General features: G+C 38.4%; 1 pseudogene; it reads right to left on the reverse strand.

The window, feature by feature from the left end:
- The window catches only part of LOC104763046, a 39,049-nt pseudogene that overhangs the window by 4,654 nt on the left and 25,296 nt on the right, over positions 1-9,099 (reverse strand).

A 9,099-nucleotide genomic window follows, 5' to 3' on the forward strand; every position in this document is an offset into this window, starting at 1 on the left:
GGGGTCCGTGGGACGGGTTGTCACATAAAAATCAATTTTTATATGACAACCCATCCCATTGACCCCACTAGCCCACTGCTAGCTTGCCCCCATAAGCCCCAAGCTGGCCCTGCAGGGCATCGATCCTAACCCCTCACTGTGGATGGGAACTATTCATCCAAATTCATAGTGAGGTGTTAGGATCGACGCCCTGCAGGGCCAGCTTGGGGTCCGTTGGGGAAGCTAGCGGAGGGCTAGTGGGGCTGCAGGACGGGTTGTCACAAGAAGATGCATACCTTTGCCTTACCTGAGGAATATGGACTATGGAGTAGTGAGTTAAGACACAGAAGATGTGTCGATCGACACTGAGCCTGATGCTTGTGTCTTCTCTTCTTCTCCGCAGCTTATCTTCTCAACAGTACCTAACTCCTTGACAAACCCATCAGTAATGTCTTCATGAATCTCGATTATCGGATCATCATGAGAAGAAATCTCCACAGAAAATGTTTGTCCATCAATAGTGGGAGCCCTCCTCTGCTTATCCATTACAAAGTTCAAACCAAACCTTCCACATTCAGCGCTATGAGTCCATTCTTCACATCGATGATGGCACCAGCTGTAGCCAAGAATAAGTTTCCTAAGATGAGTGGATCACTAGGCTCTTTGTCATACTCCACCACCATAGAGTCGGTGGGAATCATGCAATTTCCGATCTTGATTGGAATATCCTCTAAAACACCTTCAGTAATTGTTTGGGATTGATCAGCTAAAATAAGAGATATCTTAGTTGACTTGAATTCTGTCATCCGAAGTCTTACAGCAACAGAATATGACATCAAGTTGATACTAGAACCGAGATCACAAAGTGAGTGAGCAAACCGTTCTGCAGAGATAGAACAATCAAGTACAAAGTTTCAAGGATCTGGTAATTTCTCTGCAACCCTACTCTAAATCATTGCACTTACTTTCTTAGAGGCAACCACTTCATGCTTCCTCTCCTTCTTCCTTTGTGGAAGCTGGTTCAACAAAAATCGCGCTGACATCCTTGGTAAGCAGTGCTCCTTCCTCAGGGCTCAAACCATTTGATACCATGATCTTAACATATCGCTTAAGTGGTTGTGAAAGCTTTATTGCATCTAATAAAGGTAACTCAATCATTACCTTATACATCATTGCCTTGCATCTAGCTTCCTCCATCTCTTTCTTAGATCTCCTAGTCTTAGGAAAAGGAAATTTAGGTTAATAAACCCTCTCCGCAGCTGGAATTGGAGATATTATAAGTGCAGGTTCTGTCTGAGATGAGTGTCGACCGACACCCAGTGGGTGTTGATCGACACCATCAATTGGTGTTAACACCTCCATCTCGGGCTTGGTCTATTTCTCTCCATGTTCTGAATAAGCAAATTCATCATCATCTTCATCTCCTACTAATATGGCATCTTCATCTCCTACTCAGTTCTTCCAGGAAGAAAACTCTCTTGTTTTGTCTGTGAAACTTGACTCTCCAGCTTCTTAACATGAACATTCAATGCATCAATCTTTCCATTAAGCTCAGTGTAGACATTATCGATTTTTTCATTGAAGTTCACTGTCAACTACTCCTGTCCTTGAAGAATCTGTTCAAGCATGACTTCCATCCTATTTTCAGAAGAACTCTTAGGAGGAGGAGACTGATAAGATGAATTCTTATAGGTTCGGGTATAACCGATGTTCTGTTGCTCCTGCTGATACTCTCGCTTGGGAGTGTATCCTGAAGAGTTCCCACTGATATCCGGAAGAGTTCCCACTGAAAGGCCTGTTGCCTTGCTGATTTCCGAATCTCTGGTCATGATTCCCATAGACAAAGTTTACAACTTCTTCTTCATTCCTTGGTTCATATGTCTCAACTTCTGCACCAAAATGGACATATTTCTTACCTACAAGAAGGTTATGCACTGTATCAAGCTTGGCATTAACCGAAGCTAATTGGTTTAAATCATAGCCTCCATGTAATCTTTTTCTCTCAGCATCGGCTCGCTTAGTGCTATTGCTTGAAGCTAGGTTTTCAATAAGATTCTCATCCTCATGTGAAAATCTTGTCTTGAAGTTTCTATGGCTAGCAGCATCCAAAGCTTACTGATACTCCCAGTCACATCCTGTGAAGAAGATAATCAGCAATTATACCCTAAACAAAAACTCTTTGTTTATCAATTAACCTAAGATCAGTTTCTATGTTATCTTGTACATAGACAAGAACAGTTGTACATGGCAAAAAAAGTACCAAAGAAGATACTAATTAAACATCCACCAATTGAAGAGAGAAGTGTGCAATTTAAAGCAGGAACATAAAGAACATTAGTCAACTTGAATTTGTTCGAAAGAGGGAGAGCTCCCATGTTTGTTGCATTTGTTTTACTGCCATCAGCAAACCCCACAGAACACGGTGGAATAGGCACAATATCAAGTAAAAGAGACAAGTTGCCGGTCATGTGATGAGACGCGCTGGTGTCTAAAACAACAACGCCAAGAGCTATCTTACCAGACAATTTTTCAGTTGTTGGAGTGCCCGATTTCTCTTCTATCATCTGAGCAAGAACCTTCAACTGATCTTGAGTAAAGTTTGGAAACGTAGGAGAATTGGAACTGGTAGCATGATCAGCAACAATTTGCCCACGAACACGACCCGAGACATTAGAACCATAACTATGAAAATTTGAACCACCACCGCCACGACCGCGTCTTTTGGAACCACGACCACCAATATTGCGTTCCGACCACCACTCCAGAAAACCCACAATTTTCAAACAGTCCTTCTCGTGACCAACACATCCACAATGAGAACAGTTCACCTGAGCCCTCACAAGCAACGACTCGGACTTGTTGCCAACAAAAGAATTAGTCCGCGTTGTTCCAACATTAGGCGACATCTCAGTTTGGTCACGACGAGCAAGAAACCCCACAGCTTCGTTTTGCTGCTCACGAACATGAACAGTAGATAAGCAACGTTCTTCTCTTATGATTCTCGAGTACATTTCACCAAGAGAGTGCAACAGATCCATCGAAATAATGTTAGTGCAAATTCCTCCAAACCTGGATTCATCAAGCCCCAACACAAACTGATGCACCTTCACTTCTTCACGTTCTTTGGCAGGCTCAAGAGCAGCACCACAGACACACAAACCACAAATACATGCTTTGATCGGTTTGTAAGTACCATACTTTTCCCATAGAGTACACAATCGCCCATAATAATCCAGAACAGACTGTCCATCTTGACGACAAGAGGCAAGCTGAGCTTTTATTTGATGGACACACACCTTATTCCCCACGAAAAACGTTCCTTCAAATCCACCCACAACTGGTGAGCGTCAGAGATAAACGTGACAGTGGACTTCACCTTTGGCTCAATACTAGTTCGAATCCACCCAACAATCATGGAATTCACGGTTTGCCAATTCTCAAATTCAGGATCACAGCTCGCTGGCTTAGGAATCGTACCATTAATAAACCATGTTTTACGCTTAGCTTGAAGAGCATTCCACATCTTGGTTGCCCACTCGTTGTAATTATCACCGGTCAAAACAACAGCAGAGATCATGGAACCAGGATTGTCGGAGCTAGCGAGGGTGTACGGCGAGACCATCACGAAAGCGGATTGAGGCATCGCCACTGCTGCACTTTTCGTAACAGAGGATTCTTCAGAATTTGACATGACTTCTCAAACTTTGAGAGAAAAACTTGAAACTATCAAACTAAAAGAACAATTCTTAACCAGAGAGATTTGAGAGAGTTCGAAACTACCGAACAAAAGAAGAAGAAGAAAAAAAAGACAGCGAAAATTTGTTTTATGTGTTTTTATGAGATCTTAGCTCTGATACCATTAGTTTTATTATTCTGCTATGAAACATCTTATATACACGACACCACAAGGGTTTACATAACTGTCATAGACGTGACTAATACGTAACAAGCCCAACAATATAAAGCCCAATTATACATATGGTTTAGTCCCAAGTAGAATGCTTATGAATCTCTCCTTCGGGTCGAATTCATCAAACTGATCAGCTCCTATTGTTGAAATGTTCGGTTTTGTACCACCCGTACCGATCGCAAAAGTGTATAACGCTCCGAAGAATACAACTAATTGTAAAACCAAAGCTTTTTGGCAGTCTTCAACATTAGCCGTCGAACATTTTGGTGGTTTCAGTTGCGGTAGAGATACTTATAACATCAGTAATGCCATTCCCTGCAGTTATGCCATAAGAAAACTGTTATGATAAATTTTATGACTGATAACAATAACTAAAAGAATTTACAAGATCACCATTTGACTTGACTCTATGTTTTTTTTTTAAGTGAAGATTATGATTGTCTTCTTTAAGTCAAACTGGATAAATTTGTTTTGTTAAAGCAAATCAATTAATTTTTATGACGCAATCTTCACTTCTTGCCATGCATCCACGTCTAATCTGATGGAAACATGACTTGGATTCACATTGTGAGTTCTACCTTCTACGTGTACTGATCAAAAATGTAACGAGATTTAAAAACCAAATGTAGTCGTTTTTTTTGTATCTCCAAATCATTTTCAAAGTTGTGATCTACTACCTATAAGCTTTTGAACAAATTGTGTCAATCTCTTTTATTGATTCTGTTTTAAACCAAAAACTCAATTCCTATTATGTCTTGTAATGTTTTCTACTACTCATTACCAAATTAAATATCATCCAATCAACCAAATATATATTTTATAAAATATTTTTAAAAAGCTACATGTTATTCGTTTGGTGAATAAGATGCAGATGCATGTTGTGTTCGTTTAGTGACAATAAAGAACTTGAACTGGAATAGGTAGATGAGTTTTCCAGCCAAAACCGCAGAATCTTGTTTTCTCGTCAAAACCGTAAAATTAAGTTCCCCAAAAAAAAACCGTAATATCTCGTTTCCCCGCCAAAACCACAAAATTACGTTTTCTCGCCAAAACTGAAAAATTACGTTTTCTACCAAAAAAGTAAATTTATGTTTTCCGCCAAGATAATTGATTAAATTCATTTCAAAATATTTATTTTATGTTTATTTAATTTTAATATGAAAATTATTTTGCTAAAGACATAAATAAAACCACTAAAATATATTTACACAAAATAGATGGCTTTTTGATCATTTTACATATATTGTACCGAAATACAAACAGTTTGTAAAAAAAGAAAAAAACAAAAAACAAACGAATATAATTTAGATGATGTGTCTTGACATTGTATACATATACTGTGTTTGGTTCATCAAACGAACAGAACCCTAGTCACACCAATAAATAAATAGCGGAAGAGATGACAAAGGTGATGTAGCGACCAAGATGAGCATCGGCAACATAAGCACCCAAGATTGGAGTGAGCCAACCAGTCCCAACCCAATTGGTCACATTGTTCGACGACTTGACTGATCCTTGGTGCAATATGGTTGTCATGTAAATCACTAGGTTGCTTGATATCCCGTAAAAAGCCTTCCGTTCAAACACCTCGTACACTAATCATATAAATATTCCAAAATGTAACATCCGCTTTCTAAAAGTGGGATGTAGAGAAAACCGAAAGATGAAATTCTTAATTTATTTTGGTTTAATTAAATTCAGGTTTAATCTAATTAAACCAAAAACCTTTAATTCTCGTTCTTATTGTCACGCCTCCTCTCTTTTTTTGTGCTTTTGTCGACATTGTCATCAGAGAGAGGGGGAAAAAGAAAGATAACTCTTGGTTATTGGGTGTAAGGGAAAAAGATCAAGCTTTTTTTTTAGAGTAAAGAGAGAAACAAAACTGTCAGGATTTGGGAGAAAGAGGATCCGACGGGTCAAATCGTTTCGAAAGGTATTGAGTTTTGGTAGGGTTGTAGCTAAGAGATTTTCGTACACTCTTCTTTTCACAGAAGGGAATTTGAGTCAATATTGTAGGAGATATTGGCAGTTTAGTGGGACGTTTTGTCTCAGTCGCGGATTGAGACCAGCGGGTGTTTCGGGATCGATTGCGGTTTCATCTGAGATCTGATCGTGCTAAAATTTTGTGGAAAGCTTTTGGACGTATAGACCTTACTTTTCACTGGAGAGATTAGAAAGTTAACGGTTCATTTTGATTTCGTGGTTTCACCTGTGAGGTTGTTCTTTTCTGATTTTTTTGGCAGTTTGTTTTCAATGTTTGTTTATTGTTGTGATTGGTTGTAGGAGCGAGTTTGGTTGTTCTTGGATATTGGAGAGCCTCTCATTTGGTTGTTGTTATTTTCGTGAATCACTTGTTAAGGTGAGTGCGTGACCATGAGCTTATCTAAGCGATTGGATTGTATGACTTGTTTTGTGTTATGATGTGTAGGTGTGGTGAAAGTGTTATTGGTTGTTCTGTTTAATGGTTGGTTTGTTATATTTTATTTGGAGTTGTAATCTTGATTTTGAGTTCTTAGAGATTCTTCTTCACCATCATCGAATTGGAACTCTGCTTTCTTGAGGTGGTGATGATTGGTGAATGATATGAGATATGAATGAATGGGTAGAAAGCAAGGGGTTTCAATTCCCTTTATGATGTTGCAGTATAAAGGGTGTCAATCCAAATCTGAGTGAGATGCAAGCAATCAGGACATGCACATTTATCTAAGTTGAGCCAATTATAAAGGATGTTTGTCACTAACAACCTAATGATGAATGTAAAATGGAGAATGTAAAAGCTTAAAAAAACTAGATGCTAAAAGTAAAGAGAACATGATGATCTAAACAACAATGCAATGAAACAGAAATAGAAACTATAGTAATGCAAGTAATAAACTAATGCAAGGCAAGTAATGAACAGGAAACTAAATGAATGTAACAGAAAAGCAACTAAAATGAAATAGGAATTGAAACAGGACAAACACAAAGCATAAACAAGAATTCTGGGGATGAGCTCGAGCAAGCACTCGATCGAGTGTGCGATCGAGTACAGGGTCGAGTCAGACAAATGCGAGAAACAGAGCAATGCAAACAAAACAGAGCAAGACAAAAGTAAATCAAACAACGACCAAACAACAGGATTTAGACTAAGAAATCAATAGACAAGGAAGGTCTTGAGGAGGGATTCATGGGCTGGACTAATGATTAAGGTCATCTAACTTGGTCAACAAATCTCAATCAACTTGAGCTAATCTCTAGACAATGATCTCCTAGAACATGTTAATCCACTCTCATGGCAAAAACAATCAAGCTCATATATTTCTAGACTTGTTCTCACAAAGCAAAGAACTTATACAAGCAAGCATTAAGCAACAGATCATTTATGTCAAAAATCAAACAAGACATCTAATCTCTTAGCATGCCTAATGATAATCTCTAGATCTAGCCTTATCTTGCAACCTAGACATTGGTGTGATGCTAAGAAGCTTAAAATCAAACCCTACCCTCTCGGTTATAGGATCAGCATAGAGTACATCTAGCCTAGAAGAGATCTATAACAATCAAGCTTGACCTAGCTAAACAAACCTCAACCACAATCCAGCCTAACCCATCCTCAAGATCCTAAGCAACTACTCACAAATGCTAAACATGATGAGCAAAGTCATAAACCCAGAAAATAACGAAACTTGCATGATTAGATAGATGAAACAGAGATCTACAATATTGAAGAAGGAATCAAACTCGAATTCTTAATATTTTGAAAGTTATGAAACCAACAAATATCAAGGAATCTCTTGTTTTCCTTCAAAAGTAGATGAGAGATCTAAGAAAATAAAAGTGCAAAGAGCATAAATTCCCAAAAGGGTAAATACTAGGTTTTAGAATATCTAAAAAAAACTGGACTCCTTGGTGGCTGCAGGGTACAAGGCCTTATATAGAAAAAGGAGTGGAAGCCCTAAAAATGCTAGAAGACAAAATAGCTAGGCGGCTCGGTCAGCTCGACCAGGTGCTCGGTCGAGTGACCGGTCGAGTTGGCTTTTCTTCTGTTCCCTCCACTCGGTCGAGTCCTTCTCCGCACACGGTCGAGTGTCTGGTCGAGTGGGCGGTCGAGTGGAACTCCGAACCTTGGTTCTTCAGCTCTAACTCCCTTGCTTTCTCCTCTTCAGCATTGCTTCCATGCTCCTTAGGCTCCAAAATCACCTGTTTATGCAAGAAAAGATGCAAATGCAATGCAACTATACTCTAATGCATGAACAATCCTAAAACTATGCAATAATGGTCAAAAAGGATAGCAAAAGATGCAAAAGATGTGAATATATTAAGGGAAAACAGGGTAAAATATATGAACATCAACACCCCCAAACTTAGTCTTTGCTTGCCCTCAAACAAATAAACAAGACATAAGAAGGTAGATGAGGTTTGAAAGTGGGATCTCAGCTCCTAAAGCTTGCCAATAAACCAGCTAGAATCAATGTCCAAGTTACTAGTACTATGATGCAAGTTGAATGAGCTGTACTTAAAGATGTTAGACAAGCTATCACAACCTTTACTGATTTGAGCCTTTGATATTCACATGCATTCAAATTAACCATTTTCTTTAACATTCATTAATCAAGAACATGAATCAATCTTATGAAAAGCTTAAACTCATTTGGCTTGGTAATAAAGGTTTAGAGACAATGATGGTCTCTTTTTAGAGTGGCGCTTATCAATATCAAGGTTCTCTCATAAAAAATGGATTGAGCTTTAGAAGAAGGCTAAAGGTAAGAACACTTAGACACATACAAGAACAAAACCTTGTCTACCCAAAGGCACCCAAAGTGTTTATCCTATCAATCTAAACCCAAATGATCATATTTCTACCCTTTAACTTCTTCACTTCTCTTTCACCCTTTTCTCTTTTGATTTTAAAGTCTTAGGAGAGGTTTCTTATTTGATCTTTCTAGTGGAATGGGGTTTCTTACTTTATTGCTATGGTTCTATTTTCTTCTTATTCTTTAAGACATAAAAGCATTTTGCTATACTCTTCTTTTCTTTCTTTCTTTTCTTTAACTAGAACCATCTTTAAACAACCTTATACTTCCCATTCTTTCACTAGACTTTGGTTTTACTTAAACACATTTCTCTCCTAAAGACTCTAACATTTTCTTTCTCTTTTTCCTCTTTTCTTTTCAAAACAGCCAAGTCCCAAACCCAACAAGTGAACCACCTAGTCCTATCTAGTTTGAAAA

The sequence above is a fragment of the Camelina sativa genome, chromosome 18 (genome assembly GCF_000633955.1).
Source record: "Camelina sativa cultivar DH55 chromosome 18, Cs, whole genome shotgun sequence".
Taxonomy (NCBI): domain Eukaryota; kingdom Viridiplantae; phylum Streptophyta; class Magnoliopsida; order Brassicales; family Brassicaceae; genus Camelina; species Camelina sativa.